This window comes from Emydura macquarii, unplaced genomic scaffold (genome assembly GCF_026122565.2).
Source record: "Emydura macquarii macquarii isolate MOO-44397 ecotype Brisbane River unplaced genomic scaffold, CSIRO-AGI_Emac_v2 contig_1119, whole genome shotgun sequence".
Classification (NCBI taxonomy): Eukaryota; Metazoa; Chordata; order Testudines; family Chelidae; genus Emydura; species Emydura macquarii.
The window spans coordinates 5,422,709-5,450,580 of record NW_027131256.1 but is presented as its reverse complement, the minus strand read 5'-3'; the positions used below and the strand labels follow the sequence as shown (position 1 = coordinate 5,450,580).

The 27,872-nt window shown below is 47.2% G+C and overlaps 1 pseudogene; it reads right to left on the bottom strand.

The window, feature by feature from the left end:
* Positions 1-1,022: 1,022 nt before the first annotated feature.
* On the bottom strand, positions 1,023-6,995 carry LOC137151923 (uncharacterized; annotated as a pseudogene).
* Between the last annotated feature and the right edge of the window lie 20,877 nt (positions 6,996-27,872).

Genomic DNA, 27,872 nt, shown 5'->3' with positions numbered 1-27,872 from the left:
CTAAAACCTCCCACTGCATATGCCAAACCCCGCCGGGCACTGCTGCTGAGGCAACTGGTAAGGAAAAGCATGGATCAAATGTCCTGAAGATTGTGACTCAAGTCTCTAGAACCTCCACTTTCAGTCCGAAAATGACCCACGAGTTAGTGTTTTAAATATGATCTTGACACTTTGAACCAGACCAGAAATCAAGAATTGCAGTAGCATTTTAGTCTACAATCAGTCGGATACTACTGGGGTGAGTTAACTCAGTAGCATTAGACAGAGGGCTAATCCTGGAGTCAGTGTCATTAGCTACATCAGTGCTCAAGCCATCCAAGGGTAAAATGAAGATCTGCCTGATCTGCATCTCATTTTGGTGAGATATGGGTGGATCTTTGGCCATTAACATTCCCTTCCTATCTCTGAACTTATAGAGGGCAAGGTATGGGGTTGGGGGAGGAGGGAAAGTGCTTTACTTCTATTCAGAAAGAGAAACACCATCATCAACAGGAAGATTATAATAGCCATTGTGACAGCCATGATGAACACACCACATCTTCAAAGACCACTATCTTGAAGTGGGCCAGCTGTGAACTTGCAGAATATTCACAGCCCTTTGTATCAATATAGCATGCACATTTTTTTTTGTGGTCCTGGACTCACCAGGGGATGAGAATGCAAAAGTCTTAAGGCTGGCTATAGAAATGCCCAACCTTTGAAGACTGACCACCTAGGGGAAAGAAGTGGGATAGCAAGATTGGCTTCTCCAATCAGGTTGTTTTGCTCTATGACCCCATGTAGGTTTGAAAGCCCTCTGAGCATGTGGGCATTAAGGGCTAGAGAGTGCTGACAGCGTAGCATGCTGCACCCTAAACGACTCCATGAAGAGTTAGGTTCACTAGTAGAGTCCACAATTCAGTGGAAAGAGACCCACACCACTGCATGAAGGTACAGGTGTCCCTTACAGCAGGGCCAGAACATAAAGGACTCTCTTTCTGCACCCAGAAAGCACTAACCCCCAGCCACATAAAATACTTTTATTAAGGAGCTGTATTTTTTTGTTTAAGTGTTTGTCTTTGCCAATACTTCAATCCCACAAAACACAGAGCAATAGCACCAGCTCCCACTGCAACCACCATCACTCACTCCCATTCCTGGGACAGGAGACCTCCAGTCCAAGAGAAGCCTGGGAGAAGAAGGGGATGATCAAGCAGTAGTTCATGCAAGGGTGATGCTCTATCAACACTGCACAGCAGAATAGTCCTCCAAGAAGGTTAGTTTATCCACAACCACTTAATGGTGAGTATGTTCCTGCTTTATTCCCACTGCTGGAAGTGCCTGGGAACAGGACACACTGGTACATTTGTTGCGGTTAGTTTAGTTTTTACCCAAATCCATTACAGTCTGGAAGATGGAAGAGGCATTAATGCTCGGTACCATATAAGACAGAAGGGTGCTAATTGAACATTCGAGAGCTCAGCTTTTAAGCTCCTTAGCCATCGCTCTGCTCTCAACTCCTCCAAAGCGGAGTTTTAACAAAAGACTCACGTTGTCCCAGTTTGCTCATCCCACCCAAGGAGGGGCTTTTATTTGCTGATGTTAACCCTCAGATTTAAGGCCACAAGCTCCTGCCCTAGGACAAAGGGAGAGGATTCTACCCTTGCTGTAGAGAGGAGCCTCCATCAGCTGCCAGCTTCTGAAGCTCCTCCCCACCTTGCATCCACAGTCCCATTTCTTCTGTGCTATAAACATCCATCCATCCATCTTGCATCCATCCATCCATCCACCTTGCATCCACAGTCCCATTTCTTCTGTGCTATAAACATCCATCCATCCACCTTGCATCCATCCATCCATCCACCTGGCATCCACAGTCCCATTTCTTCTGTGCGATAAACACAGTCTGAGCTTTAGCAGAAAGGAAAGGAAAGCTTTGCTACTTCAGGAGGCCTACAGTCCATTGGTGCATCCCAAATCCTTTACCTGGCGGCTCCATGAAGAGACATGGGGGCTGTCTCATGGGACACAAGCAGTCAGGCTTTTGTTCTACCCTCCAGAGACAGCTAGGAGTGATAACCAGTTCTAAAAATAGAATCCAGGCCCTAACTTTTCCCTACAGCACGGGTGTGCTTCAAGCTGGATATCAGGCAGGTTCCTTTCAATTAAAAGCCTGCGGTGAGCATGGAAGGTCCAGTAATTTCCCCAAAGGGAGGGAGCATCACCATTTTAGCTCCACAGCTTCCACACATCTAGACAACTTCCATTCATCCCCAAAGACCATGCCCCGATTCTAGGCAAGTGTGGCACTACAGTAGAGCTCTTGAATAAGCCACTATTACACTGATGCTGGGGCAACCAGCACCACCACCATGTACTACCTTTCTGTTCAAGGGTCTGCTCTGCTTCTGTCCTCCAGAAGTCCACAGGTCCTTCTGTTGTCACCAAGTTCACTGGAGCATTCTCAGAGGCCTGCTTCTCAGGGATTATTCTTGCTGTTTGGAGACAAGGAGGAGTTGAACTCAACTCTTGGACACTTTCATCCTTTTTGGCAAGACCCTGTACACCCCAATCCTACTCTGTGTCTCAGACCTTGCTTCTCCCATCCTGTCTCTCACCTTATGCAGGTCCTCCATACTGTCCCTATTAGGGCATAGCTTTCACTGTTCGTTGAGACCATTACTCAGTCACATCCTCAAAACCCATCACTGGAACACCAAGAATGAGCCTCTAAAATCTTCCTATGGCCAAGCTTCCAAGTAGCTCTTCTTGTGATTGTTTTAGTGTCTCCAAAGGAGACTAGGGGAGATGTGCCTGTTTACTTGATGAAGTAACGACTGTTCTAGATGTTTAACATCACAGGGCTTTGAACTGCAAGGTATCTGGATCCAGATATAGTTCAATGTATGGAGTAAAGGGGACTGGCTGCTAAACAAAGAGTCCCAGATTCAGGCCCAGTTTGTTGCGAACTAGGACAACTGGATGGGTAGAAACTACCACAACCACTTGGAATTTCGTCTCAGAGCTTGGTAGACCTTGCACTGCTGGGAAGCAGGTGCAGAACACAAGACTCATGCTGCAGGGTCAGGCTCCTTCCTCAAGCAGAATCCTGTAGTGTTATCATGGGGGTGGGTATAGATTAGACCTGATTCTATCAAATTCTTAACTTCAGTATTAGGCTCTTTCCAAGCATGAGCTACAGGCCTTATGCAGACTATGAAACAAGGCACTTTGAAAGACTAAGTGCCTGCTGGGAGGCAAAATCCACAAAGGGAAAGGTGCCAATGATGTAGTGAGATGGGAACTGCAGCCCTGAAGCAGCTCCCACAGGGATAAGCTGGGTTTGGTAGCTGTCACCCATGTACGGACACCTGAGAAAGACAAGCAGTGGTGAAGCAGGTGCCCTCTAGGAGACTGCCACATTCCTTGAACCAGTCGCTTATCTGTCCACCCGAATGGGCCACTACATGAGAATGCCTAAGCAAGCCAATGGGAGTGTGAATTTGCTATGCCCTGCCCATTTCTCAGGAGATAGGCATTTAAGTCCAGGTTGCAGGGAGCCTAGATTTTCATTTATCCACAGTGGAACAACTTCAGCAGGAAAGACTGAGGGATCCCCATTAGAATATCCCATTGCTCAGTGGTTAAACCACTCAGAAGTCCGTGTCCGTGTTCAAATCCAGAACTTTGAATATTTTGAGCTGGTGGTTAGTTGTGATTGATAAGCAGTCACATGGTATTGGTCTCTCCACCCTCACCCCCCCTAGCACACAAACTTTCAGCTCAGCTACATGTGCCAGTTTTGTTTCTATGAGTTTTGGTATGCAACTTTGTAATTTTTCTTTTTTAAAAAACAGAGGCCCCTTCTTGACTGCTGCAGGAGTAGCTGTGAGCCAGCTTACATGTTTAGTCCAGTTCTCATCTGACTTCTGCCACTGAGACTCCATTGTGGAGCTCATCCAATTTTCACAGATGGGAAAGGATAATCAGGCCCTCTGTGTTAATTCAGTGTCACGGCTCACTCCCATAGACTTCAGATGCAATTCCAGTCTCATTTATACGGTGGTATTTAAGTCAGGAGTGACTGTTGACATTAACCAACACGTTAAACCAGAAACAGGTCATTTATGTTTATATTTTGAAGCACTCCTTAAACTGAAGGAAACTCATCCAAATGATTAGAGGTTTTTTATAAGCTAAAAAAACATTGCCACCAACTCTTACAAGTGAGGGAGTAAAATGTTAATTATGGTGACTTCACACTTGTTTCCTCATTGATTGCAGTAGTCTTTAGAGCGTGGATGATAGCATGGTACAGGGCCCCATAAGTGGGAAAATGAAGCATGTTAGGTCTTGGAGAAGCTTAAATCGAAGACACGAGCAGTCAGTGATGAAGTGAGAGAAAGCTCCCTCCTGCTCCAGTTGGGAAGGTTTGCCTTTGGTTTTAAGCCTCCATTTAGGATTGCTGAAGTGATTGCATCTGCATTCTTCCTCCCAAACCCACCACCCTTTTTTCGTCCCCAGGAAAGAACTAAGAATACTGGTTTCATTATCTGGAAAAAGGGATCTCCAGGTAATTGGAGGACATCCCTTTGATACTCCTTGCAGATGGAAGTAGCCCTACCTTCCTGATGAAGCAGCACCCGGAGTAGGAAGCAGTCACAATCATGGTGTACGGGAAGATTTTGATGGACCAGTAAAAGGGCCAAGGACCACTTGATAGTGTAATATTGATGATCATACTTGTTGCTAAAAGCAGCCAAAATCAGTAGACCTTTCTGCAGGCCTGTGCAGCCTTGGCATGACTAACACAGGAAGGGAGGGGAGCCTCTTGCTCAACCTTTGCCTGACCCTGCACCGCTCCCTGATGCTCTGATGGACGTACTGGGATCTGTGTTTCAGGAAAAGACCAAGAAGCTTATTTATGCATGTCCTCTGGGAGATGTTTGTCTGGGCCTCAAGTTATTCAGCTCCTGTAGGAGCACATCTGGTTAATTCGTACTAGCTTTTGAAACGGTCGGCCCAACAAGTGTTTTTCTTGACGTGATATTGTCTGCTAACAAGGATAAATGGGGGGAGAGTTTTGGACTCTGTGGGATCTCTTCTTGGACACAGCCTTGGGATCCTCCAATGACAGCTGGAAGACCAGGCCAGTTGGAAAGCCGTCACTATTTCCACTCGAAAGCCGCCCCAAACTTCGGTAATTATTGAGGGCTGGGGGTGTGATACTAACCTGTTGTGGACGTGTGTAAGTTCTTGAGCCTAAGTAAAGTATAGCTTTAAAGTAAGAGCACTCATCTTATACTGTTTGCACCCGTCCATCTATTGGCTGGACAGCCGTGTGATTTATTTCCTGACACCACCTTGCATAGAGTAAAGTTACTAAAAGCTTTGGGTTGGCAGAACCCCGGGTAACAATGGAACCATCCTGTTTCTAAGAGACCAGGACGCCACATATAGAGCTATGCAGAAGATTAGGTCATCCTTCTGAATCTAGGAAGGCAGGCTGGAAACCACAAGCAATAGAGAACCCTATGGGACAGACAAGTCCCAGCAGGTGAGCTACCCGTTACTGCTCAGTAATGAAACAGGAAGGATGGATTTATACATCCACTTTGGACCCAATTGTTGAAAGATAAGAAAGAGAGAAGGCACTGCCTCTCGCAGAGAGATGGCTCAGTAAGTAGTCCTGCAGAGTGAGAGAAAACTCTCTTCATTACTAACTCTAAACAGAGAAAGGGTTCAGTTCCCTTCTTCATGCCAGACCATAAACTCCAGAATAGCTACCGTTCCAGTCCATGAATACCAGACCTTCGGAGAGAGGCATGGCTTAGTGACTGAGCATGGCATGGAGCAAGAATCTGCAACTTCTTAATGCTCATGCTAGCTTGGATACACACAATCCAAAGTGTTACCTTGTCACACTTCATTTCCAGCTGCAGTGCATCCATCTCTAACATGGTGCGAATACCCTTGGATACAGAGTAGTAACAAGCTCAGCGTTGTAGAATCAGCTAACATAGGAGCACTACAGGAGTGTAAAGTGCTAAGAGTTTTGCTTATGCTATTTCAGGAGCAAGGTTCTCAATATTAAGAGTATTAAATCCCCCGGAAACACCTGGGTGGTAGGGACTGAGTACTACCCTTCAAAGGGAACAGAAGTAGGCCAAAATATTCCACAGCCCTATACCTGTGCAGTGTGGGCTTGAATGCTCCTTGCAGTGGAGGTAACATGACAACTGGACTCACAAGAAAGTCAGGGCAGGAAGTGTAAAATGCCACACTTTTGACTTTGTGGGCCAGAGTCTCAGCTGATATAAATCAGCTCATGAACCTTAGAATTACACCCATTTACACCAGCTGAGGAGCTGGCCTGCTTGTCTATTAGTTGTATTTTTACACCAACTTTGCACACGTATAAGCTCTTCTAAAAGGGGCCGGCACCTTGCGGACACAATAGACTGCACAAAGGTCAAAGAGAGAGGGAGTAAGAAAGTAAGGCTCCCTCAATTTTACACCTGATCACACAGCTGATATCAGCTGATATAAATCAGCTCATGAACCTTAGAATTACACCCATTTACACCAGCTGAGGAGCTGGCCTGCTTGTCTATTAGTTGTATTTTTACACCAACTTTGCACACGTATAAGCTCTTCTAAAAGGGGCCGGCACCTTGCGGACACAATAGACTGCACAAAGGTCAGAGAGGGAGTAAGAAAGTAAGGGTCCCTCAATTTTACACCTGATCACACAGCTTTATCTTCTAGCCAGACAAAAGGCTGTCTCATTCTATGCAATTCACTTCCCCAGAGCACTCAGAAGGGAGATCATCCCAGTGTGGTTTTCAGGAAGGGTGAACTACAAGCTCTTCTAGCCACAATCTAATAAACTATAGTCCACCAAGATTACTGCATCTTTAAAGACACTGGGAGCCCCTAGGCATAAAGAAAGGGAACAACAGAACATCCAAACTAGAATGTTCCCAAAGAGTTCCTTGCTGTTTTACTACTCCCATCCCATACTCTGCCCAGCAGCTCACAAAGCACCCTCTCCCACGGCACACTGCTATACTCTTAACTGAGCTGCAGCTGGACAGAACAAAGACATGTGTCCTGCTGACTCCAGGTGAGACTGTTACACAACACTGGGGAGGAGAGCTTGAAATCAATTCACACCCCTTGCACTAGCTCTCTTGTTTAAATTCTGACAGCACCTGCTCCACATTGAGCCACTTTTATTTGTTCTGAAATGACGCTTTGAAATGCAGCCATATTTGCTAAAGAAAAATAAACAGATTTCAAAATGGAAATGGAGGCAGCAGCCTCTGAAAAATCTCTCCCGCGCCTTAACTGGATGAGAATGGGTTACCCAACAAACTAGATGAATACAAGGGGAAGGCAAAGGGTTGAATAACAAAAGGATTATAACAAGGATTTCAGCAGCACTGAGCAATATAACATGCTACTTGGCAAATAATGCAGATGTATCCTATAGCCTTAAATGCACACATATTCAGCATTTTAATATTTCTATGTATACTGTATGTTTTGTAATCATCTCACAGAAGGAATCTATTGCAATACACAGATATGTGCACAAGGGGGATGAGAGACATCTGCTGTGGAAACGTGGGACCCAATCGTGCAACTACAGATCCACACAGATGAACTCCTGCATCTGCACAATGCCCTCTCAACTTCACAGGCAGAGGGGTGCAATGTCTTGGAAGCCGTCAACCCAACTTAGGCCCCAAATGTGGGATCTCTTACAAAACGCAGGGAAAGAAGGGTGGGGCGGGGACTATAAAACCACATCTCAATAGAAATGACATCAAAAAAGGTTATAAGAAACGGGTTTGTTTAATCTCATCACACCCACACTGATCTAGGGCATAATCACGTGAAAGGGAAAGTGACTGGAAAAAGGAGGTCAGATCCTGGCCTGGAGATAGCCCCTTTGCCCCTAACTAGGCAACTGATGACTCCCCCACAAAATCTCCAGGTGGTGTAAAGCTTGCATAGCTGGCTATGTGCCTCACCTCACTGCCCCTCACATCAGTGTTGGGAGTGTACTGGGGGAGAGTGGTGTTGTGCTCTGGCAATCCATAGGCAGCATAATGGCCTCTTGGGTGTACCAAACCTCGTGAGTTAGAGCAGCCCTTAGGCTGCTCTTGCATACTCCTGGAATTGAACTGACCCCTGGTTGGTCCCAGGATCAGGAGTATGTGGCAAAATGTCATATGGTCACTTCCTCTACCCTCCCCCTCCCGCCCCCCAGTTCCTACACTGAGAGCAGCTCAGCCAGATGCAAGGATTGGGCATACAGAATGACACTAGTGGTGTATGTAGCTGTTTAACTATTGGTTAATTGTGTTTTCTATCGCATGCTTTCAATTTCTAAGGCATCTGTCTGCAGTGACAGCTGCCATTTTGTAATGAAGAACAGTGCAGTATGTCAGGGAGGAGACATGCACTCTGCTCTCTCTCGTTGAGACTTTACCTTTGTGCTTTCTTATTTTGCTGTTTTCCTTAATGGATGCAATACTCCAGATGTGGCCTCACCAGTGCCGAACAGATGGGAATAATCACTTCCCTCGATCTGCTGGCAATGGTCCTACTAATGCAGCCCAATATGCTATTAGCCTTCTTGACAATAAGGGCACACTGTTGACTCATATGTAGCTTCTTGTCCACTGTAACCCCCAGGTCCTTTTCTGCAGAACTGCTGCCTAGCTCGTCAGTCCCCAGTCTGTAGCTGTGCATAGGATTCTTCCGTCCTAAGTGCAGGACTCTGAACTTGTCCTTGTTGAACCTCATCAGATTTCTTTTGGTCCAATCCTCCAAGTTGTCTAGGTCACTCTGTATCCTATCCCTACCCTCCAGCGTATCTACTACTCCTCCTGACTTAGTGTTATCTGCAAACTTCCTGAGGGTGCAATCCACCCCATCCTCTAATCATTAATGAAGATGTCGAACAAAACTGGCACCAGGACCAACCCCTGGGGCACTCCGCTTGTTACCAACTGCCAACTAGACATCAAGCTGTTGATCACTACCCATTGAGCCTGATGATCTAGCCAGCTTTCTATCCACCTTGTAGTCCATTTATCATATCCATACTCCTATAACTTGCTGGCAAGAATACTGTGGGAGACCGTATCAAAAGCTTTGCTAAAGTCAAGATGTTTCACGTCCACCACTTTCTCCACATCCACAGAGCCAGTCATCTCATCATAGAAGGCAATCAAATCGGTCAGGAATGACTTGTCCCTGGTGAATCCATGTTGACTGTTCCTGATCACCTTCCTCTCTTCCAAGTGCCTCAAAATGGATTCCTTAAGGACCTGCTCCATGATTTTAACAGGGACTGAGGTGAGGCTGACCGGTCTGTAGTTCCCCAGATCCTCCTCCTTCCCTTTTTAAAAGATGAGCACTATATTTGCCTTTTTCCAATCATTTGGAACCTCCTGCGATCATCACGAGTTTTCAAAGATAATGGCCAATGGCTCTGAAATCATATCAGCCAACTCCCTCAGCACCCTCGGGTGCATTGCATCCGGCCCCATGGATTTATGCATATCCAGCTTTTCTAAAGAGTCGTGACCCTGTTCTTTCAGCACTAAGGGTTGCTTGCCTCCTCCCCATTCTGTGCTGCTCAGTGCAGTAGTCTGGGAACTGACCTTGTCTGTGAAGAAAGCAGCAAAAAAAACATTGAGTTCTTCAGCTTTTTCCACATCACCTGTCACTAGGTTGCCTCCCCCATTCAGTAAGGCCCACATTTTCCCTGACCTTCTTCTTGTTACTAACATACTTCTAGAAACCCTTCTTCTTACCCTTTACCTCCCTTGCTAGCCACAACTCCAGTTGTGCTTTGGCCTTCCTGATTTCACCTCTGCATGCTCGAGCAATATTTTTATGCTCCTCCCTAGTCATCTGTCCAAGTTTCCACTTCTTGTAAGTTTCCTTTCAGTGTTTAAGCTCACTGAAGATTTCTCTGTTAAGCCAAGCTGGTTGCCTGCTATATTTTCTATTCTTTCTGCACATCAGGACGGTTTGTTCCTGCACCCTCAATAAGGTTTCTTTAAAATCCTGATGGTGCCTCTTTGTTCCTGAATTAAAACCAACACCTCAACAATTTGTTAATATGGATGTTTTGCAAATGGAATTTTCAAAAGGGCTCAACGTTGATCCAAATCTGCTTCTATTCAAGTTGATTGGAGTTTTACCATTTGTTTCAATTGGCACAAAATTAGGCCAATGCTAAGTGCTACTACAAATCCCACACAGAATGTTTTTCTTTGTGCATGCATGTGTATATATTAGTATAAAAGAGCTTGAACCAAAATCTTGGATCAAAATATGCCTAAATTTTGAGAAACTTTGGATCCGACACCAATTTCCATGGGCTCAGGGCCAGATTTATATTTCAAAGAAAAATACATGAAAAATAAGTAAATCAGAAGGTAGGGAAGAAAGCGCAATCAGAAATATGGAAAGAGGCTCCATAAGCGATGCAGCAGTAGTGAGAATCTTGTCCAAGAAAGTTAATTAAGGATAAGGAGATGAAATGAAACACAGCAACCTTTAAGCTGAATATCAGGTAAACTTTCCTGCCACTGAACTCTTTGAGACAGTCTTCCAAAGGCAGTTATGAGAACACCATGGCATAATCCCATATTTCCAAGAACCACTGCATACAAAATTGCTGTTTGCATGCCACAATCACCATAGCACACCAGCAAACACCCTCTTCCACCCCACCCCGCTGTAGTTTATGGCAGCCTCCATGCTATCAGCTGCCAAAGGCCCACAGGTAACAATGCTCTTCATGAATGGAGATTCAGCCTTGCAACCTCCATGCAAGGTTTGGGAGTAGTATATCCTCCTTGTCTTACCAGTAAAGAAACCGAGGCCCAGAGTGAGGAAATGATTTTGCCCACGTTCGCACAGTGAGTGTGCAGCAAAGCCTGGACTAGAATCCAGATCTTCTGCTTCCCTGTGTCCTGGGTTTTAACTGCAAGTCCACAGACCTTTTCCTTCTCCCTACAGGGGCAGGCCACGGACATAGAGCAATGCTTCTCCACAGCCTGGTACCATGGGCCTGACTGGCAGATACTCGAGGCAGGGGACTGTAACGTGGCCTTAAGCTCTGCGCTTCCTGTATTCTGAGGGCATGCTCCGTCCCCTATGGGAAGCAGAGGACAGCCTTAGGGCAGTGAACTCCAACTATGCGCCCTATCAGCCCCCGTGCCAGGGCTTCATGCCCTCACAGCTCTCCGCAGGCCAGGCATGCCCTCTGCACAGGCAGGATTCCCAGGAGCTTCTTTCTGTTCACATTAAGTCCCCTTTATGGTGCCTGAGCAGCTTATAGGGGCCTTAAGGTAACTAAGAATCAGGGCCCTCATGTATACCTGTGCGCTGTGAGTGTAAAACCCTGCCATTCTCACTGCACAGGACACAAAGCCATGGAGAATCAGGCCCCAAGAGACTGACATGTTGTTTCATGTGGTGGACTATGGCCATATGTCTCCGTAACAGAGATGGAGTAGGAGCCAGGCAGCTACGTCAAAACATGTTTGACGATGTGTTTCTGTGGTACAAGCTGTGACTCAGAATGGGAAACCTGGGCGGGGGACCGGGGTGGGAGGGGGGGTGGAAACACATCTTATTTGTGGTCTCCAAATCCCGAGCAGGGCCCCCCTGGGAATGAAAGCAAAGCTGTTTTGAGGTGAGCACGGCACCTTAAAGAAAGCATTGGGTGCACAGCTGATCAGATATGCCACAGCTGCCTCCAAAGAGCCTTCAAACAGGCTGTGAGGAAGCAAGGTGGGACCAGGGGGAAGGGAGGCTGGCGAGGCATTTGCTGATTTTTTAAAGAACTGCCTGTTTGTTTGTTTGCCTGACTCTCCACTGTGAGGGAGCGCAGCACATGCCCTGTCTCTCTCGGATCATGTAAAATTCATCAGCTTACTCCTCTCTTCCATCTGCGGATGTGTGTGGGCTCCAGCAGTGAGTCCTGCTGAATGCTCACTCATTAGCATATCTACAGGAGATGGAGTCAGAGGGAATTGGGAAAAACTCTGACTTCAAGGACAGCCTTCCTTTGGGGCACCCAGCATCAGCCTCTGTATGTACGCACTTTGAACCTCATCCTCAAACCGTTTACACCAGTGCAACGGGGGTGTACAACCCCACTGTTCTGACCTGTCGCTCTTCTATACCCATTTGCACAGGTGTGAGTCCATAAGGTACAAGACAGCGGAGAGTCAAACCCATGAGGTCTGATTATGTTTTGCTTTCACAGCTTTACACCAGTGTAACTCTAGAGCTCTGTGGAGATACGCCAGATTTTACGTGGATGGGAGGGAGATAAGAAGCAGGCCCATTAGGCTCATATACATATATATATAAGGGTCTGTTTCTGATCTCATTAATACCAGAGTCAACATGACTTCACTCTACAGATTTCAGTGGAGTTACTCTGAATTTACACACTGTGGGCTAAATCATCAGTCCCATTTCTTCCCTTTGTGATGCTCTGGCAGCACAAGGGAAAAGAAAAGCTGTCTTATACAGCTAGCTGGGGATTCCTCTTCTACAGGGGAATTAATGGATGGTGTAAAGCTAGACTAACCAGCTCTATTCCACTCACTTCTGCACTCGGCAGTGTAGGGGGAATCCCAATAGCGTGTCAGTGACATGTCCAGCTCACCTTGCACTTTGGCAGTCCTACACCAGCAGAATGGCCTCTAGGGAGCCATCACCAGGGGCTGGTAATTTACAGCAGCCCTGAGGCTGATCTAAGTTACACCAGGGCCAAACAACATAGCTGGCCCCAGGATTAGAGGGAAAGGAGGGAAAGGTTGACATAATACCACCTCTTTCCCCCTCATTATTTGAGTCCTGCACCAAGCATCGCCGTGTAACTGAGGTGTATTTGGCCTCTCTATGTGCAGTCATACGCATTGGTATCTAAATACTCTGGGAGGTTGGTTGCTCATCTTTTCCTGCTTCCTCCTCCCAATGGCATCTCTGTTTTCCCTCTTACCGAGGCAGGAGGATATTAATTTTTTGCTCTGCTAGTCAGAAGATTAGAAGTATTAAGATGTATGCAGCATAACAATGTTTGTTTAGGGCTTTTTTTTTTTTTTTAAATCTGGAGGCCAAAGAGAACTTAATTTAATTGGTGGGGAAATAAAATGGGGCTGCATTCACAAACAGTTTATCTTCCTGCAGTCAACTTGTCACACCTGCTCTGTCAATCACCTGATTTTAATTGTTCCAGGGTTTTTAGTTTTAATAGGCCCTACCCCTCCCTTCCTTCCCCATTACCCTGCTCTTGCAAAATATATTCCATTCACAGATGGCTGTGGTCTGTAGGGGAGGCTACAGGAGCCCCTGGTTGCAGAAATATGCATAAAGCAGTGCTAGAAGAGTCCAGGACAGAACAGTTGCATGAATTGTATTAACATTTATCTAGGGAGATGGTGGATTCTATAAATCAAGACTGGCTGTTGCTCTAAAGATATGCGCTAACTCACACGGTTATGAGCTTGATATAAAAATCATTGGGTGAGGTTCTCTGGGTTGGGTTATGCAGGAGGTGGGACTAGACTCTAGAGGAACAGAATGGTCCCTTCTGACTTTACCATGTAAGAGTCTATGAACATAGTAGCGTAGACCAGATACAGATCATGGGCCTATCAAGCAAAACTCATCCAGGAATAAGCCTGGGAAAAGCTGGGAAAAATGCCTTAAAAGCGTCTGGGCCTAACTGAGGTCACACTGGCCCTATGGATGATGTAACATGCACATGGGGCCTGATCCTCCATTGCCTCGCACCTTGTGTGTCACTTACACCTGTGTAAAGTGGGTGTAAAACGCGACCAAGTCCAAATGCACCCATGGTTAATTACAGCCACCGTGCAAAGCAGGGGAGAATCGGGCTGTGGCTACACTAAGAAAATGCCAGCTGGTGTACCAGCATTGACGGACTTGCAGCAGTACAAACCTCTCATGGAGGTGGGCTGCACTGGTGCAAAGAGGGTTTAGACGGGTGTAGCTCAGTCTGGCATTGTGGCTAAAGGGAAGGAGGGAGAAGGCCTTAAAAAGGCATTTTTAAATCAGGCGGAAGCTCCAGTGCTCTGCTGAAGCCAATATGATTACCTCTTATGGGCTCTGAGTACCTGCTTCTCTCCTCCCTCCTTTCGCAAGGCACCTCCTACCGCCGCTTCTCCAATACGTGGGTGTCACTCTCTTACCCCATCCAGTCTTCTCTTCCCGAGCACAGAGCCAAAAGGGGTTCCCAGGCTGGTCCCGGTCACTGCACAGGAAGAGCAAGGGAAATATTCAATATTTAAATGCCATCTGAGGCTAGGAGAGGCGCGAAAGCTGAAAAAATCCAATGTGTTTGTGCATGTCAAACGTGATAAATAGGCTGAACTAGTCAAAGCGGTTTCCAAGATCTCAGCAGCGTTCTGCTTTTGAGCACCCCTCGCCCTTCTAGCTAGCTTGCTCTACAGCCCTTCCCCTGCTCAGTCAGAGACGTGGGCGGAGCTATTTGCTTTGTGTTCCACCTGACTCAGGCCTGGTCTAACGGTAAAACGTAGGCTGACATAGGGCTCAGGGCTGTGAAAAATCCACACCCCTGAGCGCTGTATCCATGCCAGCCTACCGCCCCGCGCCTGCCCCAGGCAATAGACGCAGCTGTGTCAACAGAAGAATGCTTCCTAGCTACCATCGCTGTGGGAGGGGATGAAAAAAGCCCTCTGTTGCTGCAGGCTGCCTCTACATTAAGGGGTTATATGGGCAGAGCTGCAGAGCTGTAGCTATGCTGCTGTACTCCCCGTAGTATAGACATGGCCTTAGTCACTACTAGTCATGTAGCTGGAACTTGCTTTGACCACAAAACTTCTTTTCCTACTGTACACCAGTATGACTGAGACCAGAGAACCTGCCCATGGGACGACCTGCCCAGTTTGGTTATGTCACAAATGTGATGCAAATACTTGAGTCCAGTGGGACGTGAAAAGGAACAACTCAGCTGCCCCTCTGCTCATCACCCCTACGCCCTGGGGTCTTGCTTTGCCTGTACAGCAACATCAGTGGTCCTCTCAAGAAGGTCTGTCTGTCCATCCTTTCAGCGATAGAGTGGTTCTCCATTTGGGGGGGGGGGGGGTAGCAACGTGGCGGGAAGGTGGTGGCGAGATGAGTAGTGGGGAGAGGGCAGAAGAAGGAAAGCATATATTACTTTGTGGTAAAACAAAATCTTAACACACAAAACTGGGTCTACACTTATTAATAGTTACCTTTCCCTATCTAATCAAGTAGGTTTCTCACTCTCACCCCCCAAGTTCTGTCTGTTGCAGAGCTGGCTGGCCATATAGGAACCAGCATCCAATTTTTCATGAAAACACTTCGCTCCTCACCGTGTCTCCTCAGTGAAAGGATACAGAGCACCTACCATTCCTCTGTGTTACAGGGAACAGTACTTTGTTTCTAGTCGTAGACAGGGTGAACCCCCGTCTTGCTATAATGTTCCTTTTTTACCTTCAAGAGGTTTCGATTGTTTGCTGCTGTCTCTAATGGTTTTCCATTAAAAGTCTTGGGATGGAGCTAGGCTAGACAATTGAGCCTTTCACTGCATCATTGGCTAAGCAGGGCAGGGATGACAACTCCCTACTGCCAGAATGGACCATCGCTGAGACATATTATCCCCTTGTGACTAATTTTTACTCCAAGTCCATAAAACATACTTTCAATATATACATTATTCCTTAAATGTTACCTGTACGCGCATCTCACAATGATTATAAATCTTGACAAGCTCTGAGCTTTCTGTAGATAATTCACACATTACTCTTTATGAATAAATATTCTGCAAGATCTGTGTTTGGTGTGGTGAGTTTGTCAGGTCTGAAGAGACAGTTATCTGCAAAGAAGAGGGGACCCTTTGCCTAGGAACCTCTGCATCATACTCTGTCCCCAGTTTACAGAAGATGTTTACCCAAAGGCTAACGAAGTGCATATAATATAATTACATATGCACTCACCTGAGATTACTTTACAGCACTGTTAATCTGACACGGCTGTAAAACCAATGGAGTTTTACACATAAGTGTAGTTCGACTTCTGTATTTGAGGGGGGCAATCCCAGTCGGGCCAACGGGATGTGTGGGGAGCAAATTCCACACCTGCCTGAGGCTTGAAGTTTCGGGGGGGGGAGAAGGTTTCCCTGCCTTCCCCCAAACTATGGCCTTACACAGGTCATCTAGAGCAGACACACCCAAATGCACACCGAGAGAGCAGCTGGAGAGGGTCAGGAGTGTACTCTGTTGGTCGAACTGGGGGGCAGGTTATCTGCCGGTAGCAGGCATTTCAGTCTCCTGTGAGAGGAATGCAGGGAAGGACTCTATGTGAGCTAGCAGTCGGAGTGCCTCATGACTAATGACATCATCCCCAAAGGATGGTAGTCCACTTCCAGGTCAGACAGGGTGGATTCATAGGAGACCTGGAAAAAAAAAATCAATAGGCTTACCAGCTTTTCTGACACTTTGGATAGATCTCTTCACCCTGCTGCAGGGATGTGCTTGAAATCAGTTAAAGCAGCAGGCTGGACAAAGCAATACCGAACAGACTGTAGGGGATAACCACATACCAGCTGCTAGCAGATGACATATTCTAGGCCTTGGCTATTTCTAATATAGAGTGATTACCTTCTCCCAAGTACCAGTTTATGGCCAATTGTGCAATGTTCATTTTGGTGTGCACACACTCACCCCTGAAGGCAATATTACTGCTCAGGTGAGGAAGGATTGCAAAGTTAGCTTGTAGCGTCACCTATTTACACACGCCCATCGATTCTCAGGGCACAACTGAAACTGTAACCGGAACGATCTTATGGGCACTTTTCACAACAGAAGGGGTGTTGAAGGTGACCTGAACAGGAAATCAAACTGGGCTCATGTCCTGTTTGTTTCCCTCTAAAGATGTGAAATAGAATTTTAAAATAAATGTATTTTTGGCTTGGTTTTTTTATATTAGAAATACAGGTCTCTGGCCTAGAAGATGTTATGGTGACTGGGCATCTGGTATCATAAGTGTCACAAAAGTGAAGATTGAACAACTGAGAGGGCAAGGGATTTTTAGTTAGACAGTTCAAAACTTTTGGGTGAGATCCTCAACCCCAGGGAAAGGGCCAGAGCAATGTACAGGAGCTCTAAAAGCAGGGGCACAGAAACCAGGAGCACTGGGGGGGGGGGGGGGAGGGGGGAGGCATGGCAGCATCCCTGGCTTGGAGTACAGGGTCCATCATATACAGGATTTACAGTTTTGTCCAGTGTTTTTCAGCACCTCCACTAGAAAAATTGTTCCAGCACCCCTCTCCAAAAGCCCCACTTCTAGCTGGCGAAGAATTCCCCCAGTGCAGAAACTGAGGCAGGCGGTCATAAGGCTACTTCACAAGGATGCCCTCTGAAGCCCTGGTATAGGGGGTGTGTTGTGGGTGGACTGCACAACAACCCTATGGAGGTTCTGAGCAATGCTGCAGCCCAGAGGGCAGCCCTGAGAAGCTGTCATCATTTACGTCCCCTCCCCCCCCACACACACACACTCATGGGCCATCTAAATTACACCTAGGGCCACTCCAAGCTCCAGAGGAGCCCACAAAAGGCAGTTTAAAGGTACCTGAAGCCCCTTGCCCCCGTGTTCTGCCTGTAGCTAGAGCAAAGCCAGTTTTGATATGGCCGCATATGCTGTAATCGCACCTTTCAGCTGCTGTGTAGACAGACCTTTCAAGACTCAGCACAAAAAACCCACTCTTCAAGTTTCACACGTCCTGTCCACATGTATTTAATTGCAATAACTGATTTACATTTCAGGTAAAGGAAACCTTTGTTCAAGATTGCACAACCTCCTCTTCCATTAAGGTGTCAGAGCTCACAATAAACATCATTGCAACTAAAAAAACCAAGGGAGACTAAATTTGACACCCTCAATATTACTAAAAGCATGTCTACACCAGAAAGTTGTGTGCCTTTAACTATACTGTACAGTTAAAGCCATACAACTCCATAGTATGGATTCAGTTATATCTGTATAAAAGAGCTTAAATGAATATAGTTACTCCTGATACCAATATCAAGCATGTTTTATATCAGGATAATGGCATCCACTCTCAGGCTTTTACTAACGTAACTATTTATTTCTAAAATCACTCACCTCCCCCAAATTAAGTAGTTCAACTGGTACACAAATGGTAGGCAGGTCAGAAAGCAAGGCATAGAGCAGTGGGAGGGAGTCGCATGTAATCTTAAAAAAAAAAAAAAAAGACAACCCTTTCTCCAGACCTGCCTTATAGATCATAAAAAGAGCTAATGTTTGTTCAATGATTTGAGCATATAAAGTGCAATCAAATGCCAAGTATGATTATCAAAAGGGCACATAAATAAAAAAGCCTTTAAGTAAACCCATATTCTGAACAAATTCCAGTCTGATTTTTCTGGGTATTCAAATTCTCCTTCCAGTTTCACTTGGCTAATGGTGAGCGTGATTCTTGATTTCCTTGGGCCTTGTGTCATCCAGGGATGCTGAAACAATTTGTATAGGGGAGGTGCTGAGAGCCATTGAACAAAACAGTAAACCCTCTATAAGATGGAAACCACTTCAAGCCAGGGCTTGCTGCTTCACCCCCAGCACCAGCATTTATGGTGTCATCATTTATATATACACACCTATGCAAAGGCCTACCACTCTGATCTGGGAGCATTTTCCACAGGGGGTAAATGAGTCTACAAGGTACATGTCAGGCAATGAATTGAGCCCTCCATTTTTTTCCTCCTGGACTGGCCCGCATTGCCCCATCCTAAGTTAAGGGGCAGGGCCAATCTTGGAAGCACAGGGTCCGGGGAGGCATAGGGCCTGATTCTGCTCATGGCTGGCATAAAATAGGAGCAACTTGATGGAAGCCAATGTGACACTAGTGTAAATGAAATCAGAATCTGTCTCTGTGGTTGCCTGGTAAATTTCCTTCCCCATTCAGGGCAATTGCTTCCTCCTCCTATTTGCATAAGCGCTTTGCTCATTAAAATATTACAAAAGAGAAGTGGAAAGAAATGGTGACTGATAGAATAAGAAGCTTTAGCCTGGAAAGCAGGAAGGTCACATCAAGTCTAGGATGATAAGAGCGGAGGTCAGTGAAGAGGAGGGCGCTTGGTGCCAAAGTCACTTAGAGAAAGAAAATGGGATTGACTCTCATCTCTTGCTCTTCTAGATACATACTACTATCTCTCCTTTCCAGTCCTCCTTCTCTGCACTGCCTGCCTGCCCCCTCCCTACCACACACACACAGTCTAAGAAAGAGCACGCTCAACTGCTTGGGTCAATTTTCCTCTCACTCAGACTGATGCAACTCCACTGAGTTAATGCTGATCTACAACAGTACAAGTGAGGAAAATCAGGCCCCCAATCTCCTGCTAAAAGCAAGGAGCAAACCCTCAGCTGGTGTAGATTGTCATAGCTCCATCAGATCTGACCCCAAATAGCCTTCCTGGAGGAATGGGAAAGCCCGTTAAATGTGGAATAGCAGCTCCATAGTGTTTTTTGTTAAGATTAGCACTGCTTTCATGGCAGAGATAACAAATATACCAAGAAGGGATGGAAAAGAACAGAAGTTTCTGTCCCAGATGCTGCAGGCAGGACATACGGACAGCTTGCCCTCCAGATCCTGGTTCACACAATGGGAGAACATCTGTTTTTTTCATTCTGGTTTCTTCCTACTGGAGCTCTCTCATTCCAGGAGAGATGCTGCTCACGCTGCTTCAGCCTACCATGCCGAATACAGCCTATGATGGAGCTGAGTCAATGTTATGGCTGGCCAGACTTGGAACTGAACAGAGAAAGGGCCGGGGGGGGGGAAGGGGGAGGAAGAAGAGAAAAAGATAAGCGAGTATAAAGCCGTGGTGAAATGATACACCAAGAAAGAGGCAGCAGGAATCCAAAGTGTCAGCTCAGATGATATGATGATGGGCATCATCTGAGAACATAAAGGATCCCAGAGGTTTCTTAGGACCATAGGTCAACTATAAGGAGGTGCAGGACATTTCCCTATTTAAAGGAGTGTGTTTTTGGGGGGACCACAATTCAATTCCCCACACCACCAACTTTAAGCGTGTAGAGGAGGGTGGTCCCAGGCCCCCAAGTAGCAGCTGGCCACTACCCCATTCCCTTCCTGCCTGTGGGGCTAACAGCTGGTTAGCAGCGGTAGGAGATCTGCTCAGCAGTGGACATGAAGAGGTAGTAGCACTAGGCTCTGGCTCCCCTGGCTGGCAGAGGAAGGAATCCAACATCCCCATCTTGTGAGCACAAGGAAGGCCACACAAAAGGACTATCCTAAAATGGTCATCAAAGAGTTAACTGGGTTACCCAGAATATTATGGCAGGGTGACATCCCCTCCCCCATCCCTTCCATTTTGTTTAGTCAGTGGGGATTTGGTCCCTGCCCCTCTTGCAGTGCCCCCTACTGGTTTTGGGGGGTCTGCAGCACCCCTCCTCAGTTTCCCTCCTCCCCAGAGCTCCTTTAATACACAGCCAAGGCCTGAGTCATATCTTAGCACCTCTTCTCAGGTCCTAGTGTATTACATACAGCATCTCACTAGGGGCATTGCTCCTCCTCTCTGAAAGATAACTGCTTTACAATTTTAAAACACTTTTTCTCCTCCCCTTCTCCCAGCAGGCACCACATCTCCTTTCTGAGGGCTGTCTTCAATTGTCCCCAGCTAAACACAGAACCTCAACCTCTTTAGCTGTTCCTCCACACTCCCTCCTTTCAGGGCATGGAGTTACCCAGGCCTTGTAATCAATAACCTTTCACACTACTTCTTTAACACTCACTAGACTACTATATTGAGGCTTAATTCTCTAGCTATGTTCCTCTGCTACCCCCTCACTCCAGCTAGCCCTGTGAGTGCACTCAGCTCTGTATATATAGTCCTGCCTAAGTCCCTCCCCACAGCTGGGGTCAGTTATTATAATGAAACCTCCCCAACACTTTCAGTTAGGATCACTAATTATCGCTAGATTGCTGGGTCACAGACCAGGGTGGGCCCAGTTTGCCTTAAAGGGCAGCCAGCCTCTGAGACTACACTTGACTTTTTAGTTCTCTTCACATGTGTTCATTAACAAGCTTGCCACTTCTAATGTAGACAGAACACAACCAGCATTAATCACGTTAACATGATTAGGAGCCAACTTTTGTGTCCAGCAGGAAGTATTTGTGTAGTGTCTTCATTAGCACGTACAACTGGCTGTTATCATGCGCTCATCAGTACATGATAAAGCAGCGGTTTTCAACCTTTTTTCATGTGCAGACCCCTAAAACATTTTGAATGGAGGTACAGACCCTTTGAAAATCTGGGACAGGCTGTGACCCCCAGGTTCAGAACCACTGTGTAAAGGCACAAGTGAAATTCCAGTATGGTTTATCTTTTAGGAGCCCAGACACACTCGCTTTTTTAGTATGAATGTAGTACATGGTGCTAAAGACTCTGAAAGTCCACAGACAAATGCCTTCTGAAATCCAAAGGTCCATCAAAGCGTTTGATCAAAAATGACTTTGAAAGCCTATGAATATAGGCACCTTTCCATCGTCAAGACCATCCTTGGTCATTAGCTTGGCAATTTGTGACCTTATCAAGAACCCAGAAAACGTGTTTTCCATCACAAAGTGCGACACTTTTAGCCTAAACCCGGCCAATTAAGACATCTTCCCTGACCCCATTCGTGCTTGTGCTTGTGCTTGTGCTTGTGCTTACAAACAGCTTTGCATAATGAGTCAAAACATAATGTGCTCATGGGTCATAGTGACCTCGAACCCATCCTACCATCACAATTTAAAACTCTGAGCTGCTAGCTTTCAGCACTTTACACCCCATCTAGAGCCTTAACCTTTTAATCCCAAACAGCTCAGAGATCAAATGGTTGTAGACCAGGCTTCAGAGCCTTTTTTTGTCACAGCTTCTGTTCTACTGAGCTGCCTCTGCAGATCCACACCTGGACAAGCCATTCAAGCCCCTCACCCCTGCTGCCAGGCAGCGTGCTGCTTCTTCACTGTGCATCCACAGCACAGGAATGCATCTTCTCCCCCAGCCTGGATAGCTGCAGATGCTCAGAGTGTGCTAGCAGGCTGCTCCTGCTGGTTTCACTTCCCTTCCTCCCTTTGCTGCTGCTGCTTTTCTAAACAGTCTGCTTCGCTGCCTTTCCAATACAGCATCCCCAGCATTGCCAGGTTGGCGCAGGCCTCTTTTGGCTCTGCACTTTAAGTTAGCAAGGACTCATCATCCTTCTTTTCAGTGGAAAGCCATTATCCCCCTCATTCAGTCTTCATCTTCTTCACCCTCCATCTTCTTCACCCTCCTCCTTTACTGGGCTCGGGCATCATCTGCTCCCCCACCCCCAGGGCCCTTTAAAATGTCAAGATTTAAAACTACCACCATTTTCCAAAACAATTGATTTCAAAAATAAATAACAAGTCTATTTAATAATCCCATGGAGAATTTTGAAAACAAGAATAAATAGTTTCACGAGGAGGATGGAAACATTCTTGAAATGTTCAGGAAATGCCTAAGAGACAGCCCAGCTTTTAGACTAAGGACCATACTGTGAATCCCCCTCAGCACCTGACCAGGCCAGTAAGGAGATGGAAGGTGCCCCTGTAATCCCTTGCATAGGCTACCCATATCACATGCGATGGCCTCTTTGGGGCTGCTGCTTTCCCTCCTGCAAGGTGTGCAGGGGCGTGAGCGGAGAAGCCTTGATTCTGTTCTCCCCCAAACAGCACCACTAAGCCTGCATGGAGAGGGAAGCAATCTGCGCCTGTCACAGGGATGTTGCTGATGGCTTCCCCGTGGAGCAAGTTTCCTCACAGTGAGACTTGGATGTGCTGCCCTCTGCTCAGGTCTTGTGGGAAAGTCACAATCTGGCCCTATACTAGGAGTCTATACAGGCATCCACCATCTCTATAGTATAGCAACACCACCGCCTGCAGCAGTCACAGCTAGGGTTACTTAGGCCAAATTGCCCCTTCCTGGGGAAAACCCCCCAGAAGGGGGAAGGGAGATTTCAGTTGCTCCATGGACAGGGATTCAGTGGATGCCCTGCACAGCTGAAATGGGGAGATGTGCATAACAGACCCATTGTCTGGCCTCTCACACTGCTCGTGGATTGCACTCCGTGGTCTGGGGGAGCATGTTGGGATGCTGCTGATCTTCCACCCGGGGACAGATCTAGGTGGAATGATCGGCCTTTGGTCTTTAAACAAATTGGTGCCAAATCATGTGGGACCAAATCTTCATGTAGCTCCTTCCTCAACCTTCATTGCTAATTAAGGGTATGTCTATATTGACATTGCCGTAGCTATGCCAGCCCAATCCCATAGTGTAGACGTAGCCTACACCAACAAGAAGGTTTTTTTTCCATTGGTGTAGGAACATCACCTCCCCAAACATGAGCAGCTAGGCTGATGGAAGTTGCATCTATGCTTATGAAAGCATTCTTCTGTTGACATAGCTGCGCCTGCATCAGGAGCTAGGGCAACACAGCTTCGGCACATGGGTGTGGATTTTCACACCCCCGACTGACGTAGATATGTCAACCTAACTTTTAAGCACAGACCAGGTCTTCATGTGCAACCTAAACCAATACATGCCAGATTTAAACTGATGGAAGAGTGTCCACACATACAGCTGCACCTGTTCAACTACATTAGTTTAACATCTTACCTTTAGTGAAACTTTTGTGTGTGGACAAGCCTTTAGAGCCAGATTCTCGGTAGGTATAAATCAGCACAGCTGTCTTTAATGGAGTAACGCTCATTTACACCAGCTGAGAATCTGGTCCTTACTGTGTAACCAAATCTCATTCATTAGTTGTCCAACCTTTTATTAAACAACCTGGGCGAGGGCATCAAAAGCAACTGTGATAGGGTGTATCAATTCAGAGGCCCCCTGCTGGAGGGCTCAGGGTCCTACCACACCCTGTCCCAAAAAAGGAGCAGTGTATCTGAGTTCTCCAAGTGGCCTACAGAGGCTGCATGGGAAGCAGCCAGTCAGAAAGAGGCGGCAGGGAGCAGCCAATCAGGGCCCAGCAGGCCCATACAAAAAGAGCTGCAGTAGGCTTCAGGAGTTATTTGCTGCTGGGAGGTGGAAGATCAAGGATGGTGTTCCTGGCCGATAGAAGACACCATAGTGCTATGGCTAGAGCAGTTGCTGGCAGGGACCAGGAGAGGAAGAAGGAGCTCCTGGCTGGCTGGCTGGCTGCTAGCACTCGGTAGCTGAATGCCCTAAGGTAAGGGTGAAGCACTGGTGAAGGGGTTGTGGGCAAATGGCCAAGGGAAGAGTATCAGCAGCAGCAGCAGAGTTAAGGGGATGCAGCAGCATGTGGCTGCTAGTCATAGGGTCTCTGGACTGGGACCTGGAGTAGTGGGTGGCCTGGGTCTTCCTCCCCATCCCCATGTCCTCCAACAGCCACAGGTGGAGAAGCCTAACCCCAGAGAGGGGCGTTGAACGAGGCCCAGGAGAGGGGATTGAAGATCCTAAAGAGGATCAGTGGTATGGGTCTTTGATACATCCCTGGAAGGGGACCTGAACTGTTCAGTGGCTGAGCTGGGGCCAGACAGGGTGAAGACATTCCTCCTAGGGAGGCAGCCCTGGGGCTGGGAGTACAGCCCTGTACTGGGGCTGGGACTGTTTAAGGGATTGAGTTTTTGGGAGGGCTGCCTCAAGGGATATTCCAACTGTGGGGTACTTGGATAGGCTTCTGTTGGACTGTGTACCTTGGAAGGGGTTTGTTTTGCTTGTGTTGGGCATGCAGACTGTGTGACTTGGCTGGAGGGCTGAGTCCCTGGAGAATCTCTGCAACCAGAGAGAGAGAGTGTGGGTGCGCATGCGTGCAGGCTCACACGCTTGGCCAGGGGGTACTCAAGGGGTAAGAGAGCCCCACCCCGTTACAGCAACTAGAAGTTAAGTGCCCATGTCCCATTGAAAGCCAATGGGAGCTGGGCTCCTAAATCACTTAGATCAGTGGTTCCCAACCTTTTTGGCTTGAGGGCCACATATCATTTTTACAATCCTGAAGGGCCACCAGTCTGCATTGGGGGCAGGGGGGCCTGCTGGTGCAGCCAGATGGAAGGAGTCCTTGCTGATCTCCCGTCCCCTTGGCTGCAGCAGGGAAACCGCACATGTCTTGTAGCCCTGTGCGCTCCACCTGGGTCCCTAGGCAGTGGCTCCCTTCTGCAGCCAGGGGAACATGAGATCAGTGCTCCCCTCCCTCTGGCTCCAGCAGGGACCCCAGCGCCTAGGGACTCAGTGGAGCGCTTTGCCGTGCTCCCTGCTGCAGCCCAAGAAGAGGGGAGCGCTGATCTCCAGTCCCCTTAGCTGCAGCAAGGAGCTTGCCCTGGTCTTGTAGCCAGGTGGCAACACGCTCCGCCTGGGTCCTTAGGAAGCAGCTTCCTTCTGCAGCCTGCAGGAGGGAGAGATGAGCTGTTTTGAAAGACCACGCCAGCCACTTCTGGCCCAGGGATTGCAAATCTTCCCTGCAAGCTTCATCCTTCACGCGCTCTCTCTCTCTCTCTTTTTCGGTTGCCAGCATGCTCTGCTCACAGTGGCTGCTACCAAGCCGGCTGTTTCTGTGTGCAGAGCACTTCAAAGGTATTTCATGGTGTGTTAAGACCCAGAGCTCAGCAGCCCAGATGAGGTGTAGCAAATGAATTGACTGTTCTACAAGACGCTGCCAGTTCTGACAGACTGTGTCTAAATCTTCAGAAGAAATGTTCAATTTAGAAGAAATCTTATTTGTCATGTAGTCAATAGTACACTGAAAGATAGAGTGTTGTCCAGCAAGATCCCAGAGGTATTTGATTTGGCGTGTGTAACACAGGCCAGGGGAAAATCACCAGCTTGGATTTTCAGAATCCTAATCAGGATTTACATTTTGCTGGAGGACACAATAGCGCCCATTTGTGTGAGGCTTTTCCAAGGCTGGGAGTCAAGTGATTCTACATCAGCTGTCTACCCAACATGAGCAAATGCAGAGGAATGATACTGTCGAAGGGCTTCAGACGAATTGTGCCAGAAATGCCACTAACCCTTTTTACAACCTGGTAGGTGGAAACTTCCAGCTCTGCTAGCCCCCTGCGAATCAATGGACCTACAGTACACTGCATGCAATGCTTTAATTAGATAGCAAATTGGAAGCATCCTTGGAGACTGCCAGCCACTAGCAGCAGAGAAAAGCATCCAAGGGAGCTGAAGAGAAAGTAACAGAGCAGATGGGCAGTATGTCATGGGGAGAAGGGAAGCATGAGGGGGAGAAGGAAGCTGGACTGCAAGTTCGGGGAGGGACGGGGGGAGTGGGACAGGACAGATACAGTGGGGGACATGACACGAAAAAAGGAATTAGACAGTCTCTGCCCCCTTCTGTTTCTAAAAGGATTCCCCTGGTCTGGGGAGTCCCTGGTGGGGATAGAGCTGGCATGGCTGGCTCCTGCTCCACTGCCCATAGGGCCTAGGCAATGTGTAGGGAGCAGCAACAGGGAGGGAAGGAGGAATGTCTGGAGGGCAGCGCGCTCTGGCTACCCTCAGCTGACAGCTCTGCCTTGCACTGGGGCTGAGCAGAGAACCAGAGAGAGGGAACCATAACAGGTTCTCTTTTACCCAATGCCTGAAAAGAGGCAATGTACCAATTACCAATCACCCGGGATGCAGCAGTAGAAAGAGCTACCATGACCCAAGGCAGTTTAAAAATATCCCACTGGTTCCTTTTTAGCTCCCTGGAAGGATGGTCTCTCTTCTCGTTTGTGGTTGGCTTTGTTGCTGGCCAATGGAAGCCACAGGGAGGCCCAGTCACTAATTCTATTCTAATTCTATTCTAATAAATTCTAACAAATACAGTCACTATTCTATTCTAATAAAATACTTCCTTCCTTCTGGATACAGAGTGCTCCCGTGGTAAAAGAAGACATAGATCTCAAAATCTACTTGCAGCTGATAACAGAAAGGTCAAGTTCTTCTCTGCATACTTGATATTTAGTTTTGTACTCATGGATGGTTTCCTCACTCCAAGAGGAAGTAGAACTAGTATCATTGATAGGCAAGTTTCACAGGGTGCATTACTGATTATAGCACAGGACCAGGCGACAGGAGACTTGAGTTTTATGCTTGGCTCTGTCACTGACTCACTGTGTGACCAGAAAAAGGCCAAAATTATAACTGGGTTCAAAAAAAGAATGAAATTCATGGAGGCTATTAGTTGAGCTGATCAGGGATGCAACCCCATGCTCTCGGTGTCCCTAAACCTCGGACTGCTAGAAGCTGGAACAGGATGACGGGATGGATCACTTGATAATTGCCTTGTTCTGGTCATTCCCTCTGACACACCTGGCTTTGGCCACTGTCGGAAGACAGGATGCTGGGCTAGATGGACCATTGGTCTAACTCGGTATGGCTGTTCTTATGGTCTTTTGACCTCTAGGCAAGTCATTATGCATCAGTTTCCCAGTCTCCAAAATGAAAATAACTGAAGCTTTCCAACTTACTTGGGAAGAAGGCGGTGGGAAGATGATGCAGGCCAACCTTTTCAAAAGTAGTCATTACTTTGGGTGTCTCCTTTCTTGGGTCCCCACCTTTGCACACTGACTTTCCGACTGCAATCGGGGCCGTGGGTATCGACACTTCTGAAAGTCTGATCCAAGGCATCTCAGGCTACACACCACACCACACGCCCGTCACTGCCCCCGGTCACACTGTTTGGAATGGCTCAGGAGTGAGAATACCAGCCAATCCTATACTAAATGATCCAAGGATTTATTAACTAAGAAAGAAATAAGAGTTGTTTGAGGTTTC